This window comes from Mustela erminea, chromosome 6, assembly GCF_009829155.1.
Source record: "Mustela erminea isolate mMusErm1 chromosome 6, mMusErm1.Pri, whole genome shotgun sequence".
NCBI classification, from domain to species: domain Eukaryota; kingdom Metazoa; phylum Chordata; class Mammalia; order Carnivora; family Mustelidae; genus Mustela; species Mustela erminea.
This window is the reverse complement of record NC_045619.1, coordinates 87,969,007-87,986,386: the sequence shown is the minus strand read 5'-3', so window position 1 is coordinate 87,986,386 and position 17,380 is coordinate 87,969,007. Positions and strand designations below refer to the sequence as shown.

General features: G+C 54.8%; 1 protein-coding gene across 3 annotated transcripts in view; it reads left to right on the top strand.

Annotated features, from left to right (window-relative positions):
• KRT78 (keratin 78) overlaps positions 1-17,380 on the top strand; it is a 31,277-nt gene that overhangs the window by 1,263 nt on the left and 12,634 nt on the right. For 2 of the 3 annotated variants that reach the window (XM_032348318.1, XM_032348317.1), the window contains exon 1: positions 9,826-9,881. The exons of the other annotated variant lie outside the window; for it this stretch is intronic. The gene's annotated coding sequence lies outside the window, so the exon portion shown is untranslated. Of the gene's footprint in view, positions 1-9,825; positions 9,882-17,380 lie in introns of those variants that run through there. 3 annotated transcript variants of the gene reach the window in all.

The window sequence follows — 17,380 nt, the reverse complement described above, 5'->3', positions numbered from 1 at the left end:
GTGTGAGCACGCACGTCTGTGTTGCGCACTCATACAGAGGGCCTCAGGCAGCAGTGATAAGGCCTAATTCATGGGGGTGGTTGTATAGACACAGGCGCAGACAGGCACCAACAGGCACCAATAGGCACAGACAGACTGGGTCAACCCTGAAAGACAGCACTCTGTACACAGCGGGGGATTTACTTTTCCAACAATATTTTCATTCAAGTATACTATACATGCAGAGGCACTCAGGTCCTAAGCCTATGTGTGGCTTGATGCGTTTCCACACACTGAGCACAGCAAGGTACCAGCAACCTAATCAAGAAGGAGCAGGGCCAGCTTCCCAAAACCCACGGTGGGAGCCTTCTAAGTGCCTGTTGCTTGACTCTCAAGCAAGGAGAGGGAGGAGGAGAGGGGCACAGAGAGGAGCGAGTCTGGGGCTTTCAGACCTCTGCTTATCGCCCCTGTGGGGTCTGGGCCTCCCCAGTTTGGCCTGAGGAGCTTTACTGCTCTTTGGACCCCGGCCCTCTCCCTGGGGCCTCTGCTAGCAAGTTGTCATTGTCTCTCCTCCTCCAGTGCCCCATGGGCCAGGCCCTTGCAGGGCTTTCTTCTTGGGCAGCGGGCCCACGGCTTACTCCTGCCTGCCCACCTCAGCTGCCAGAAGCTGCCTAGGGTTCTGTGTAAATCAGCCACTGGGCAAGTTTGCTTTTCTTCCTCACTCCTGGAGGGGGGTGCGGAGGACTGCTGTGAGAGGGCATGGCTTCGGGAGGGGACATCTCCCAGCCCCCTGGCCGGGCCAATCATACCTGCAGAATAGGAACAAAGTAGGGAGAAAATGAAGCCCACCCCAATGTCTTGGGTCTGTGAACACCAAGGGCATGTGTGGGCAGAGACCTGCACCCCAAGAACCCCTCTCTTGGGGCACAGCTGGTGTGACTGAGTGGGACAGTTATCAACCCCTGGTGAGGCTGGGCCAGTCTGTGTGACCGGCCACGCTCAGGGCACGGTTTCCTCCAGCTGTGGAGATGGCACGGAGGCCACATGACACCGTGTGTCTGTCACAGGGCTCCGTGTGACTGGCAGTGCGGGGGGTACGGGGGGTAGATGCCTGAGCGGTTGCATGTGTGGGGCTGCGTGTGTGGGGCTGTGAGAAAGAGTGCTGGCTGTGTGTATGCTGGACAGCCGTGAGGATGGCAGACGTCCGTGGGTTAGGGGACAGTGTGACAGACTCACAGCTCTGGCTGTGTTTGCTCCCTGCCATCAGGAGGTTACCAGTTACTGGGGGGATATCCAGTATTGCTGGGGAGGGGTCAGGGTGAAGAGGGAGAAGGGACCAGGGGCTTCTGGATGGGCTGTGCCTTCCCCCTAGGGTCTGGCCCCTCCTCTTGGCCCCCAGCTCTGAGCGTCAGGCACCCTGCCTACTGCCTGCAGAGATGGGCGAGGTGGAGCCCCGGCTGGGGCCCAGATGCTGAGGTGGCAGGCCCAGGAAGAGGGGGTGGGGCAGAGACATGCCGGAGCGGCAGCCGGGAGCCCAGGGCACCCTGCCCTGTGCTGAGTTGGCAGCTGGCTCTGGGAGCAGGTGGGGCCCCACCCGAGCAGGCTGAGGCAGGTCGGGCGGGGTCTCTCCCTGGCCAGGGACAGGAGAGAGAGCTAATGGGGCAAGCCCAGGCCTTGTTTTGCCAAGAGAGAAGGAGGAGGGACAGTGGTCTCTGCTGGGGGAACTCTTTTTGTGATGGGGGTGGTGTGTGTGCACACACCCGTGCTCCTACTGTTGTGTGTCTGACTGCCGTGTGTCTTTGTAGTTTCCTCTTGGTGGAGGCACGTATCCACCGGTCTGCATGAGGGCCGCAGTGGTGGTAGTGGTGGTGGTGGTGGTGGTGTATGTGTGTGTGTGTGTGTCTGGCACCCAGGCACGTTTGTGGGAGGGTCTCGCTTGGAAGTGTGTGCCCACACGACTGCCATGTGTGCGCCCTTGTTGTGAAGGCCTGCCTGGCTTCTGTGTGTCGTGTTTGTGGAACATCGGTGTGAACTTTCTCTGAGGCCTGTGTGTGTGTGCACGTGTGTTTCTTTGTGTACATGATTCATTCAGGTTCTAGGTGCAGAGGGCAGAGGGGTTGTGGTGGGCAGTGGCCTGTTGGGGGTGGGGGGGAATGGGTACGGGGGGTGGAGGGCACCTGGCTTCCTGGCTTGGGGTCTGGCCAGGCCCTGGAACCAATTCATTTTCACGACAAATCTACATGCCCTTCCTGTTCCCCCATCACCCCCTTTGTGGGGGTTTGGAACAATGTGTATGCGCGATGACCTACAAACTATTTACCGCCGTGTGTAACCATGCCATTCCCCTAAACACCATGTGTGCAGCACATGAAATATGCAGGTATAGGCTGACATGGACTCCTGTGCGTCTATGTGCCCAACCCCCACCAGGCATTAGGTATGTGCATTTGTGTGTGTGTGGTTTCATGATCACTGTGCGAGTGTGTGTGTGTGTGTGTGTGTGTGTCCCACAAAGTTTATAGATCTAGCTGACAGTGTCCCTCTCAGCCCTCTCCCTGCTGGGGATCTGGCATGTACATTCTGTTACCTCCAAAGCGCGCATGTCCTGACACTCAGCATCTCTCTGTTCCCCTCCCGGGTCCCCACCCTACTCCTTCCCACAGCCACCAAGAATCCTCCCCTGGGACAGGAAATCCTGCATAAAGTTGAGAATTGGGCCTTTCTGTGGAGTCAGTGGTTTTCCCCAAGGTTGCTGTGGTACCAAGCGGCCAAGAGGAGGCTTCCACCAGCTAGGGGTTGTGGCGGGGGTTGGGAGGGCAGCTCCGGCCAAGGGCAAAAGCATAGGTTTTGAAGCCAGACAGACCTGCGGTCAAATTCAGATTCTGACAAGCTACACATGTGTAACCTACATGCTTTGGTGTCTCCTCTGCTGATTTTTGGAGTTGCTAGGATAAGGAATGGAAGAGATGAACATAAAGCTTCTGGCATAGGGCTTGGCACCCAGGGGTCTTCTGACATGGGTCCTTTTCTGCTCAAGGGATGGCTTTAAGATCACTGTGAGCTGCTGCATCTAAGGCTCAGGGCTTGGATGGGTGCTTTGCGCCTGATGCGCAGGGGAGAGTCTGGTCTCTGACCTTCGGAGGCTCTGCAGTGTGGACATGGGCAGAGTCCGGACTCTGGTCCACACACAGGTGTGGGCCTCCCTGAGCTCAGGCCTAGAATCCCTTCGAGAAAGAGGCGTGGATGTGGCGTCCAGGACGTGTTTGGAGGGCATGGAGTGGGGTGGGCAGTGCAGAGATGATCTTGAAATGGTGGTCGCGGAAGGACACCCTAAATGAACCAACGTGCACACTCCAAAAGATAACCAAAGTGCCATCAGCTGGACGCGCAAAAATCCAGAAGAGGGAGGAAAAGAGACACTTCCAGAAGGACAGGCAGGGCTTCCCACTTCAGAGGGACGGAAGTCCCCACCACCCCAAGGACAGACACTCAGATCCCCCGAAAAAAAGGGACACCTGACCGTACCCCCTAGAGAGCCCCCTGCCTCTTGCCCGCGCCTCTCCCTCCCGCCCTGCTCTCCCTGCTGAGTCAGGCCGTCCCAGCTTAGCGGGGCGGGTCTTGGCTGGAAGCAACTGGGCATTCGTCCAACTCCAGGGTGGTGGTGGGGGGAGGGTGAGTCACCGACAGGGGCACAGCCGGAGTCGCCCTGGGCCCACGGGCCGCCGTGGGAGCGCTGGGGCCCAGCCAATCGGCGGCTGCCACACGGCCTGTCGCTCTGGCCCCGCCCCCGCCGCGGACCATCGGCTTCCCAGTTCCCAGGGCCCTTTGCCGCTGAAGGGACCCTTGACCCGGTGGCACCCAGCCTGATCCCGTGGTCTGTGCTTCCGGAGGGAGGCTGTGGGAGACAGATACCCGCACTGGGCTTTCAGGGAAGAGAGCTCCCAGCCAGAGTCAGCTCCTCCCAGGGGCCCCCTTGCTGTCCCATTGACTGGTTAGGGGCAGGGGTGGTCTCCCAGGTGACAGGGGGGACTGCCCCCTTCTTGCTATCCTCTGAGTCCTTCCCAGGTTGTCTCTGCAGGGCACTCAGCCTCTGTGGGAAGGGGACAGACTGCGCTGGTTTCCCAAGCTAAGGGCGTGGGCAGGCCGCCCACTGTCTGTCCTCTAACAGTCTCTGTGGCCAAAGTTCCTGGTCCTCCGTCCGGCACACCGTACATTGTTGCCAAGGCTCTGGTGACACCAGCTACTGAGCCTGGCGGGGCCAGGGTCTGGCCCTTGACATTGACACTGGTGCAGAGATGCAGAGACTCATCTGAGCAGGTACAAGACCGTGCAGATGCATGGACCCATACAGGCAGGCTGGCCAGTGTCTTATCCAGATTTTCACATATATATGAGAACCCCCCCCCCCCCCCCAAACCCACACACGTGTCAGTGTGAGAGGCAAGTGTCCCAGCTTGATCGCTTACTAGTTACCTGACTCTGGGTGGGTTATCAAATCTGTTTCCCTCTCTGTAAGACAGAGATAGCTAGCATAACTTCCTTAAGGGTTGTTGGGAGAATTAAAGGCAATAACAGCTGGAAAGCGCCTGGTACACTGTAATAATTCGTAAATGGCAGCTGTGATGATCACCCAGACCCACGTGGATGTAGCCACACAAACACACTCACGGACTCCTATCACGGCACTTGGACACACCAAAACTCAGACGGCTGTATACGTGAAGGGACCGGGTGTGTTTGCACATAGATACACAGACACAAGCAGCACCCCCAAGGAAAACAGCCACCCCCACAATAACCATACAAGCAGGTTTTACTGCTCTGGGTGTGATGGGAACAGCAAGCCCAGCTGGGTGGGGGGCGGAGGCCTCCGCGTCGGGCGGTGCCGGCTGTGCTCCCGCTCCCACTCAGCCCCAGGGAGAGGACGCTTTCATTCTTCCAACACGCCCCTCTTTGTCCCCCTACAGCAGTCACCCCATCCCTTCTCCATTGTCGTCTGCCATCAAACCCCACCTTTTCCTCACAGCCTGAGTCCCGGGGTGGGGCCCCCAAGGATTTGGGCTCTCTGTGGTTGGTGGCCAGGCACAATGGTCTGGCTTTCTGCGGGAGGGCTTGGGAGTCATCCTGGGGGGTACTGTCCCCACCACTTCTCTGGGCTGGTGGATTCTGGAGGGTTGGGGTGGTGAGGATTTGGTTGCTGAGCCCTGAAAGGAGCCAGTGGGAATACCTCTGTGGGCTCAGATCCCCCTGGGCATCTGGACAGGATTCAGACAGCTTCTCTCTACTTTTTATTTTATTTTTATTGTGGTAAAAACTCTCACCATGAGATCTATCTTGTTCAATTTTATATGTCCCATATAGTGTTGCTAACTACAGGCCGAATGGTGTGCAGCAGCTCTTTAGAACTTTCTCCCTGGCACAATGGAGCCACCCTCTGTTTTGTCTTGTGCTCCCCATCCCCAGCTCTTGTCTGACCCCCCAGCCCTTCCCAGGGATGGAGACATTGGAAAATGGGTCTTTAGTCTCAGGGAAAGCTAGAAGGACTCCCTGTCCCTCAGCTTGGGAGTGAGAGTCCTTTCCTGTCGGGCCATGGCCACACCAGCCCGGTTTCCACCTAGCGCTTTGCCATTTGCCTTAAAGTCCTCTCTCCTCATTCACACATTAGGATACTGGATAATTCCAGTACCATAGGCTGTCAGAGCTGGAAGGAACCCCTAGAGTTACATGAAGTCAGAACCAGAGATGGAGAGTCTCATGTCTGAGTTGACAGTGATTCTGTAAGAAGTAGCAGTGGGAGCGAACTCGGGGCTCTTGCCTCCTCATCCAGAAGAGAGCCCCGTTTCTCAATGCTCCCATCTCCCCTGCCCCTCGTGTCCATTTTCACAGGGAACAGGTCTGAGCCCCTCCTGTGGCCCCCTGGTCCTAGGAGCTGGGGTTGGAGACTAGAGCAACCAGAGGACGCAGGCCCTGTGCTCTGGAGCTCCAGCTTGCTGCGGGAGGAGGGAGTCCCTGATCTAGGAGCAGAGGCCCGAGCCACAGACGGGGCCTGAACGCACATGTCTCACGGCCTCTGGGAGGTTTATCAAGCAGTTGCCTGGAGGAGGGTTTTGAGGGAGAGGAAGGACATGGACACGTCCAGGGGGGTGGTCTCCAGACCGTGAGGCTGGAGGTCTTGAGGGAAGATGGATGAGGCTTGTTCTGTCCACTTCAAGGACTAAATGTACTGCTTCCACCCCGGGGGACTAGATTTGGGGCGTTAGCTATGAGTGACCAGGTAACTCTTTGCTTCCAATGTTTGGCACTACTAAAATGGCCAAAGACAAGCCTGTGTGTCTCGCCCAGGCCTGGATCTGGGTGTAATGCCCTACAGTGTAAACTTCTGGCCACTTTCAGGGATGGGTTTCCCTGGGGGAGCTGGGCGCCAAGAGATGACGGCTCCCCCAATGCCCTGCCAACCTCCACTCTCCTGCTCCAGAAAAAGCCAAGCCAAACTCCTCAGAGGCCAGAGAGTCCTGGAGTGTGGCCCTACCCTGCTGATGGGTCCTGAGAGGACTGTGAAAGCCTCCCAAACACCCAGGTGTTCAACAGACCCCTTCCTTTCCGGCTCTCAGGTTTCCTGCCCCCTTCTGCCCCCAGGGCCTCCATGAGCCAGAAGGGTGGGGCTCTCAGTTGGCAAGACCCTATTTTGCTGGCTGGGAGTTTTTCAGGGTGCTAATTAAAAGGAGCCACCCAGAGAGAATGACTTCACTTGTTCGCACACACACCCTTCTGCCCTGCCCTCTCTTCTGCCCCCATTCACACGCCCAGTCAAGGCAGGGGTGGTGGGCAGAGGGAGCCCCGCGGCAAAAACCTGGGTTGTGAGCAGAGGTGGATATCAACAAGGAAAGTGCAGGCTCAGAGCATTTTTGACATTTTTTTGGAGAGTCAAATGTTGCAGTCACTGCATTTCTCCAAGGTTCCCCTCCCTGCTGAACTGAAAGGGCAGAGCTGACCTGGACGGGGAGTGATCTAGGTGTCTCCCAGAGGCCCCGAAATACCCCCGCTCCGGGGTGGGGAACCCTTCCCTGGCTCGACGCTAATCCAGCCAGCGGGGGGTGGGGGTTCCCTGGTGGCTTCATCCCCCGTGGCTGAGGCCTCTGCCCCTGCCCGGGAGACCTTGGCGGCTCTGTCTTTGGTACAAGCTGCGTGAGGTTCTCCCACTTTGTCACAAGTCTCTATGTTCCCCAAATCCTTCCATTCTGTAGCCGGGCTCCCGATCCCTTCTGTGGCCGTGGCCGCGGGATGGGGGTGTAGTGCAGAGGTGGGCACTGGTGCGGACCCAGTGGTGTCTGGGGCAGGGGGGACCTGTGTTGCCGACAGCGGCAGAGCTCCCAAATATTTCTGCTTTGGTGCTTGCCACAGCCCCCGTTGAGCCCTTGGTCTCGGTTCATCAGGGGCGGGTTTGTTTCCAGACTCTCTGAGGGTCTGATAGGCGACGACCCTCAGATTCTTTGCGGCTGCGGAGCAGCAGGACGCGGAGGAGGCAGAGAAGCTGGGCGGCTGCGCCCCACGTGGAGCCGGGAGGGGTGGGGCGGAGCGGGGCGCCCGCTGTCCTCCTCCCCCTCTATTCTGGGAACGCCCTGCAGGGGTCGCCCTAAACCAAGCTTCCTGTCGGAGGTCCGCGAACCGGCCTGCTGGGGAGGCCGGGTCCTAGCTCAGCCCCCTGTCGCCAACTCCGGCTCCCATCACCCTCTAGGGTCCTACAGCCCTCGGGAGTCTAGAAATGGCCAGAGGAAGGGCCAGAGGCAACGTGGGGCCCAGAGGCTCTGAAGCGACAGGAGTGACAAGTGTCGATGGCTAGACAAAGTGCATGCAAATGACATGCAAATAAACCTGATTAGCCCGCCCTGGCCTGAACCAGAGGGAGTTTGGGCCCAGGTCCCTCTTCTCTACCCCGGGGGTGTGGAGAGAAGGTGCCGGCTGGCTTTCCACCCGTCTATGGGTGTTAGGGTCCCCTCTTTGCTGCTTGCATTCACTGTTCAGGCACGCAGGTGCCAAGTCCTTTAGCTAGTGCACTTAATCTCCACAATAACCTTGGGGCAGGGACCATCAGCCTCATTTACACACGGTCCCTATGGGGTAGGAATATTGGTATCCAGTTTCTCCATTTTTTCCTCACAAATCACCAGCAACCAAACCGGGTTCTCCTGGGAGATCCCCTGAGAAAGGGGGCTCTGGCTCTCAGTTTGCTGCACAAAGCACAAAGGCTTCTGGGAGAGTACTCCACTGTCCCACTGCTCTTTGACCCTGATCTTTCCCCAGTGTGGTTGGTGCAGCACTAGCCCTTTACCCTGGTAGGACCAGGCTTTCCAGGGAACTGTCAAAGGGGTTTTTGATAGACTTTTCCTACTTTCCTCTCGCAAAAGGCCTTCGTGAGGCCTGGGGAGCTTGGGGTAGCACTGGTCGCTTTCCTGGAGTAGAGTCCCAGAGAGAGGGTTGAGGGGACCTGGCGCTCTGCCTCCCTGTGTTTCCCACAAGCATTCGCAACCCTCCCCCCCAACCTTGGTGGGGCCTGGAGAAGCTGGGAGGGGCCTGGCGTGAGGCCAGGTGAGGTGTGCTTAACCCCTCTCTCCCCACACCAAGTGCTCTGCCCCAGCCTTGCCTCAAAAAAGAACCTGTGCCAGGCTCCTTTGGCATCCCTAATCCCCATTCCTGCCCCCCACTCACCCTGCCTTGCTGTCCCTCCAACTCCCAGTTCCTCTATGGCCCCCGTGGATCTCCTCTCTCTGGAATCTTTGCCAGGCAGCCCCTCCTCCCCACTGCCCCTCTGGGCACTTTGGCTGATTACTCTGGAGCCCCACTGAGTTTCTCTTCCCCACAAGCCCAGGGGCTCAGGGGCTCCTCCCTGTTCCTGGGAATGAGGCAGCTAGAGGAATGAAGACCTGGCACATTCCAGAGTCTGAAGATGCTCAGTGGCTCAGCGCTTGGGCTCCCTGCGGTCTGAGACCCCTGGCCCAGCAGGGTTCAAGAGGCAGAGAGCCCAGGCCTCCCTGGGTATAGTGACGGTGCAGGGAGACAGGTACTTTGGGGGCTCAGCACTGGGCCCCAGTTTTTACCATCTCAGTTCCTGCTCTCTGCCACCCAACAGACAGCCATGCACTTGCCCTCCCGAGTCACGTGTCACAGAGGCCAGAGTCCCCCTTCCCATCCCTTCTTTCCTTCACTCAAGTCTCTCCCCCTTGCTTCTTGAGTTCCCGCCATGCTCCCATCCTGCGGAAGTCTTTACCAACAGCTCCAGCCCACCATTCTCCCTAGCTCTTTCGTCTAGTCTGAGCATGTTTCTGTCTTTCTTTGGAAGAGGAAAAACAGAGGTGTCCATTCTGGCTAAGAACAGGCAGGGAGATGTAGGCATAGACCTAAGAAAGGGTCCAGACTTTACAGACAGACCTGGGTTCAAACCCTGACTCTGTCACCACTGGTTGTGTGATCTAGGACAAGTTATTTAACCTGACGGAGCCTCAGTTTCCCCCTCTATAAAATGGGGTTAATTAGAGGTACTGTATGTAAATCACCTGACATGTAGTGCTCTTGGATTAAGTGGTGATTATTGTTAATACACATAATGCTATTAACAACCGAGACGACTTCCTGGAAGAGAGGTCTTCTCTGGAACCCCTAAATGAAAGTTAGAACCCTTCTTGACACTCAGCCTCTGCATCCAAGTGGCCCTTCTTTCTGATATATCCTCCCCACCCAGCCCTCTATCATGGTTTTGCCTTATTAGGAGATGCATGGTGGGGTGGGGTGCCTGCCTCCTGGGTGGGGGTTGGTTGTGGGCTCTGAAGTTGGTCCCCCCTCTCTGGCCCCCAGTTCCGCTCTGGCAGGGAGTTACTGCTGCCCCTGGGTGAGGCCTGCCTGGACGGGTAAGCAAAGTGCTCTCACAGCATGGAGAGGGGCTGAAGCTTTCCCAGCCAATGGCTGGGAGCTACCCCAGGTTCCCTTAGAGGGGCTTGGGAAAGCAGGGGGAGCAGGGAGAGGGTAAGGGCGAGTTGTGGGTCCTGTGCCACCAAGAGCCTCCCCACCCCCCTACCGCCAGGAGCATTCCCTGGGCAGGGGTTGGGGCACAGGGTGGGGACAGCTGGCATGGTTTCCTTCCTGAGTTTCGATCAGTGGGGCGGGTTTAAGGCTGGGCTCTGTTGAGCTAGCAGCTTTTCTCTAGGAAACTCAAAAGCTCTTGAAGAGAGAAAGAACATCCAGTTTCTCCCATCAGGTCAGGGGCACCGTCGCCTCAGCCTGGGGAACTTCTGTCTCGGGTAGCCCCCTCCCCGAGAGACAAGTGCCAGGGTGGGGCTGGGGGAGCGAGGACATTCACACACCACCTTCCTGCACACGCGTACTCTTAACGCATTCACAATATATACCCAGTACACATGCACACCTGGTCCCCCTGCTGGCCCCTTACACACTGATGTGCATGAGTGTCTTCTATGAGCTCCCCATCCTCACTCGCCTATATGAACTACGCTTCCATGGCCCCTACACTTGACTTGTGCACACACATCCACACTCTGCACATCTGACGTCCGCACATTCTCACTCATGCCCCCACATTCAGCTGGAAGCTTCCCACGATACACTCCCCACAGGTACCCACGTGCGTGTCCGTACTCTCTCTGTCTCCTGCCCCACTCACTCAGATGACAGGGTAGGAGTAGTCCCAGGAGAGCTGGCCTTTAGTAGGCCAGGCCTGGCTGCTGAGTAGGGACCGAGAAGTTAGTAAGAATAAGAGCCAATAGTGGGTACACACTACCCTGTGTTAAGTGCTGTTCTGGGCACTATGTGTATCATCTTGCTGGAAATACACAGCAACCCTGTGAAATAGGAATTATTATTCCCTTGTTATAGTTGTGAACATGGAGGCTCAGAGAGGTTAGGTCACTTGCCTGAGGCCACAGAGCTTGTCTGTAGTGGAGACAGAATCTGGGAACCCAGGCAGTCTGACTCATGCTTTTAACCACCACCTATAGGTCCTCTCTCCTCTTTTCTCAGTCTCACTCTTGTGCTTTGCCCCAGGCACCCTGGGACCCCAAGAGCTAGCTTCCAGGGAATCCATGTACAGTGGATTTTCCCCGCTTGGCCTAGGGCCAGCTGGGACTTCACAACATCCAGAAAAAGGCCCAGGAATCACTGGTGGTTTACGTTCCCATTTGGGGGCCTGTTTGGGGGCTCTCGCCTTATAACCCCAACAGGTAGCAGGGAAGTGGTGGTAGGGGAGGGACTTCAGGGAGGTCCTGCTCACCCCATACTCCTGTTTCAGGAATTCCCAAAGGGCTGGTTCTGGCCTAGCTCTCAAGTCCTGTTCCAGTTGCAAGCCCTGGCTGCCTGCAGGGGGAGTCAAGAGCAGGAGAAGCTGGGCTCCTGCTCCTTCTCCTGCTTCTGCTCCTGCTAGCAAGGTAATGCCAAAAATGGGTCTGTGCCCTGGAAATCCCTGGAAAGGCATCTGGAACCAGGACTGGATTAGACTGCCCTGTCCAGTGACCTGCTGGCTGGCCCCCGTGGGAGTCAGTGGGTGCATGTGTGTTCATGTACGCATGTATATGTTTTCAGATATGTCCTCTGGGAAAGAAAGAAATCAGACGGTGGACTTGGTGAAATGCCCTGAGAATCCACGAAGAGAATATGCCGAACCATTTATAACATACCCCTTCCCTTTTAAAAAAGATCTTATTTATTTATTTGAGAGAAACTGAAAGAGGGAACACAGGCAAGGGGAGTGGGAGAGGGAGAAGCAGACTTCCTGCTGAGCAGGGAGCCAGTTGTGGGGCTTGATGCCAGGGCCCTGGGGTCATGCTTGAGCCGAAGGCAGAGCCTTAATGACTGAGCCACCCAGGCACCCCTGAACCATTTACAATAATCCGATCTATACTTACTGACACTGCCAGGGCGAGACAGGGTATATAAATCCATATATGTAATCTGATCCCACTTCAGGGAGATACATATCTATATCCATAAGGAGCACCTATGCTGAAGTAGCATCTGGCACTTTGAAACACAACTATACACATATACAGTCATATAAAATCATAAAATGCAAACTCTGTAAAGGCATGGATTTTTATCTGTTTCATTGGCTACTTTATCCCTAGTGCTTGAATGCTACCTGGCCCAGTAAACATGGGTTGAATGGATCATGAAAGATATTTACAGGTGGAGAAGTCTGGAAGGTTTTGCACCAACCTGTTGATAGTGACAGCTTTGAAGTTGTAGTTTTTGGAAGAGGTTTATTGTTCCTAATTTTATTTTATTATCTGTGGTTCTAAATTTTTCAACAATGACTTTATTTTCTTTGTATAAAGAAAAGGAAGTGCCACGAGCCTTAGAATCTTCTTCCTCTGCATCTTTAAGTCATCAGCCTAGACTTTAAGAAGCCAGATGGCAGGTGGGATCTGCGTTTTCTTTCCCCTCCGCTTCCCCACCCAACATCTTCCTGCTGGTCTTCTGCTCTCCCTGCCCCCTCCCTGCCCACGAGCTTCTGCTGGCACAGCTCCTGGGACTCTTATGCCACCTCTTATGTCATTGTATCTGACGCACCCAGCCCAGTGCTTGGTGATGAGAAGAGCCCAGTACATGTTATGGACGCATGATAGCCTTCATGAGCTTGCTGGGATGGTGGAATGGCTAGGTGGATGGGGGCTTAGAGTCCTCTTCCATGGGTCTCTATCCTAGCCTCATGGCTCCCTATGATGCAGGATGACATGAGTCCTGGCTTAGTGGGGTCTAGTCCTATTTTTGCTGTGTGCCCTGGATAGGTTGCTTTCCTTCCCTGGGCCTGTCTCTTGTGCTGTTAGATAAGGCTGCTGAACAAGATGACCTCTTGGGTCTCTCTGCTTGCACATTCTTCATCAACTGGCAGGGGTTGTGTGGGGTGTTTTTGTCGTCGGGTCACTCTCCGGTTGTGCATTATTGTAGCCTTGACTAAAGTCTATGGTCCCCAGGGGCAGCCGCACAGTCTGACCTGGTCTGTGCAGCTCACGGAAGAGCCACCATCAGGTCTCCTGTCCTGTCTGCACTCAGCGTGCTGCTGTCTGCTCTCCTCAGCTCCACCAACCGCATTCTTCCTGGACCCAAGCAGGGGTTCCTGTCCTTGTCATTGTCATGACTCAGTGGTTCCACAGAGGAGGGGCCATGGTTCTTCCCTTTCGGGAGCCACAGCCCAGAGCATGCATCAGTGGGTTTAAGGATTAGATTAGGTATTAGGAAAATTTCCTAACCCTTAGGATAGACTGGGAGAACTCCTTACCCTCAGCTTTCCGCCTTCAAACCTGCTTTCATTCTCTCTCTCTCTCCCCGAAGAGTTTCCCAGAGGAAAGCTCTATTTTCCCATCCCCCAGTCTTGACAGCTAACACTGTTGCTGGTTCTGGTCTTGTTTCTTGGGTTTGTATGTGTTCAAGAGTGGGGCCACTTCTTCTATTGGAGGGTTCCTTCCTTCCTTTCTTTCCTTCTTTCTCTTTCTTTCTAAAAGATTTTATTTATTTGACAGACAGAGATCACAAGCAGGCAGAGAGGGAAGCAGAGAGAGAGAGAGAGAGAGAGAGAAAGGGAAGCAGGCTCTCCGCTGAGCAGAGAGCCTGACCCAGGTCTCCATCCCAGAACCCTGGAATCATGACCTGAACCAAAGGCAGAGGCTTTAACCCACTAAGCCACCCAGGTGCCCCTATTGGAGGGTTTCTTAAACTTTTTTGGACACTGATTCCTAGGAAGAAATTCATTTCTTTTTTTTTTTTAAGATTTGATTTTTAAGTAAACTCTATACCCAGTGTGGGGCTCGAACTTACAACCCCAAGATTAAGAGTTGATTCTTCCATCAACTGAGCCATCTGGGTGCCCAAGAAATTCATTGTATATCACAGTTCTGTACACACTTACACAAGCACATACATATGGAATGGAATTTTGTGGTGCAGGGGTAGGCAGTCTTACTCCCGGGGATACACGCTGATAATGCTGGTTGAAACTCATTCAGCTGGGCGCTTGAGTGACTCAGTCAGTTAAGCGCCTGCTTTCTGCTCAGGTCATGATCCTGGGGTCCTGGGATTGAGCCCAGCACCTTCCTGCTCTGCAGGAAGTCTGCTTCTCCCTCTCCCTCTGCTCTTCCTCCAGCTTGTGTGCTCTCTTGCTTGCTCACTCAGTCTCTCAAATAAATAAATAAAATATTAGGGGCGCCTGGGTGGCTCAGTGGGTTAAAGCCTCTGCCTTCGGCTCAGGTCATGATCCCAGGGTCCTGGGATTAAGCCCCGCATCGGGCTCTCTGCTCAGCAGGGAGCCGCTTCCTCCTCTCTCTCTGCTTGCCTCTCTGCCCACTTGTGATCTCTGTCTGTCAAATAAATAAATAAAATCTTAAAAAAATAAATAAAATCTTAAAAAAAAAAATAAAACCATTCAGCTGATTTCACAACTTGCTGCTGGGCTGTAACAGAACAGACAGAAGTCCCTCGGGAATGGGAGCAGAAGGGTCAACTCCCCCACCCCCAGGTTAGTGGCCCCAGGCCCCGGGCACAGCTCTTCAGATGGTCCTAGAAGGGGTGCTTGTCAGAGGGGATGAAGGTCAGGGAGCTCATCCAGGTGACCCCCCTACCTCACCTCCCAGTCCGGCAGCTCCGGTGGGGACTTACTTTCCCAGAGTTGTGGGAATCCTGGGAACTTTCCCCTAGAAATTGCCCCATGGGCCTTCCACCCTCTGGGGTGCTGGGAAGCTGTCCTTAGCAACGCGTTTCCCAAATATTTGCCACATCAGGAGCTGTTGTTAGCAACGGGGGCACCCAACTGGCTGAACCTGATTGGGTCAGAGTGGCTACGCTGCGTGCTGGGCCCTGGCTGAACAAGTCTGGACTTTTAGCTCCGGATTTCTGGTCTGAACACTTCCCTCTTCCCTTAGCCAGCCCCACTGCCTTCTCCCAGGCACCACTGGTTTGCTCCCAGAACTGTGCTCCCGGCTGCCACAGGCAGGGAGGGTCTCTTTCCCCAGAAAGGCCTCCACTGTCTTCACCTCCAGCTGGTGGCGGCATGCCAGTGTCTGCCGGGACAGACTGGGAGGGGCCTGGGTGGGTGGCACACAGTGTCCACCTTGTCCCCGCTCCACAGTCACTGGCCATGCCCTGGCCACTTGCAACCAGCTGTGGCCAAAGTATTTATACCCCAGAAAATGGCCAGTGGTACAGAGCTGTGTTCTAGCAACCTGCAGAGTGTGCATGGTCCCACAGCTGGGCATAACTGCCCGCCCCTGAGCCCAGTGAGTCCCTTCCTGGCTTCTGGTGCTCTGCCAAGTAAGGAAACATGCACCACGCATACTGCTCCAAGGAGTCTCAAGGGTGCGGCGGTGCCCTCTGGGCAGACCCCTGTTCTCAGCCTGACTTGGGCTCTCACTGTCTTTGAGATCCCAGGCGCTTGCTTCCGTTTCGGTGCCTGTAGCAAGACAGACAGTAATACCCGCTTCTCAGATGGGTACGAGTAGATGAAGGATCAACCGGACCTTGGAGACAGACATTTAAATTTGGAACTCCTAGGCAAAGCTTTGTAAATCTCTGCTCTCTAAGGCCTCTATGTGGGAATGGCTCTCCCTGTGGGTTTTGGGGGCTCATTACCTGTGGAGGCAGTGGCAGGGCCCACCCTTTCTTGTTGCAATGAGCCCGTTCACCCCATCTCTGGCTGGGTGCCACCTTCCTCTGCTGCCAGTGCAGGGAGAACAGGGCTACCTGTCCCAGCCCAGTGGGCAGGAAGGTGCTGGGGCAGGGAACACTGGCATGTGTTCTGTGTGGCCTGGGGCTCCACGAGGGGCCACTTTCATCTCCTCCTCTTTCTTTCCTGCCCCACAGGCTAAAAGAGATGTAGTTAGAGGGGCGCCTGGGTGGCTCAGCGGGTTAAGCCACTGCCTTTGGCTCAGGTCATGATCTCAGGATCCTGGGATCGAGTCCTGCATCGGGCTCTCTGCTCAGCAGGGAACCTGTTTCCCTATATCTCTCTGCCTGCCTCTCCGTCTACTTGTGATCTCTCTCTGTCAAATAAATAAATAAAATCTTTAAAAAAAAAAAAAAAAGAAATTGGCCACATTGGAAAGATGCTGCTCCCTCCTTGTCCTCACTGGCTTTGGGACAGCTTCAAGCCTTCCTGCTTGGATGCAGGAAGCAGCCCCGGGTTGACCCGTGTTTCTGAGATGATGCTGTGTAGGCCCTTAGCACATGGATGAACGTTTGACATTCTAACAGCCATGTCTTACTTGAATATGAATTAGAAAAATTAGAACTAGCACACCAAGGCCATGAGTTCAAGGACATTACTGCCTAGGGGCAGGATAAGAATAAAGTAAATTGATTTTAGAAAATTATCAATGGGACACCTGGGTAGCTCCGTTGGTTAAGCATCCAACTCTTGATTTCACCTTGGGTCATGACCACAGGGTCGTGAGATCCAGGCCCGGGTCTGGCTCCGTGCTCAGCGCCGAGGCTGCTAGTAACTCTCCCTTTGCTCCTCCCCCTCTTCTCTCTCTAATAAATAAATAACATCCTTAAAAAAAATAAAGAAATCTATTAAGCACATGATGATACCCACGGGTATTCCTCCACGATGGTGAGGGTCGAATAGATGAATGACTGGTGTTTGGGATGTTCTGGGTTAGAATTTGGCACGTATTTCTCAGCTGTGAAGGCCTAACTGAGGGAAAGTTCTGTGATTAGAGCAGGGATGGTCGTGGGCTGTCCGTGGTTGGGGTGGGGATGCAGGCTGAAGACAGGTGAGGGACACTTTTCTGTCCGGTTCCCCTCAAACAACGGGATAGTAACCAAGCCCTTAATTGCCCTATAAAAACCAGGAAAATGGAACAAGTGTGGGCAGCACAGCCTCACCCTGATCCCAGGAGATGACTTTCCTTTTTTCTGAGCATTCCAAGAATAAGAACACCTGCTCCTGCTTCTAGAAGGTCCTCAGGCTCCCATGGTACCCTGTACGTGGCACCTTCAACACTTTCATTGCACTTACTGTTTTTTGCATAGGTTTCCCCCTAGATTGCAAGTTCCACCAAGACAGGGATTTCTATTGTCCTTTGTGTATTCTGGGCTAGCATGGTACCCTCTCTAGCACCTGGTAGTGCCTCGTTGGTGTTGATAAGGATGCAGTTCGAGAAAAGAGTTTCACTTTTGGATCTGCTGTATGACCTTGGGCAAGTTGCTTTACCTATCTGGGTTTTAGGTAGTTAAGTTGTCCTTCAACACTGATATTTCCAGGTTTCTGAAAGGAGCACTGTGTGGTGATGAAGGGCAGACTGCAGTGCCCAGTAACGCAGTGACCTGTGTTCGATTTCCTGCTCTGTAGCATACTAGCTGCATGACCTGAAGGAAATTCTTTGTTCTCCCGGCACCTCGGTTC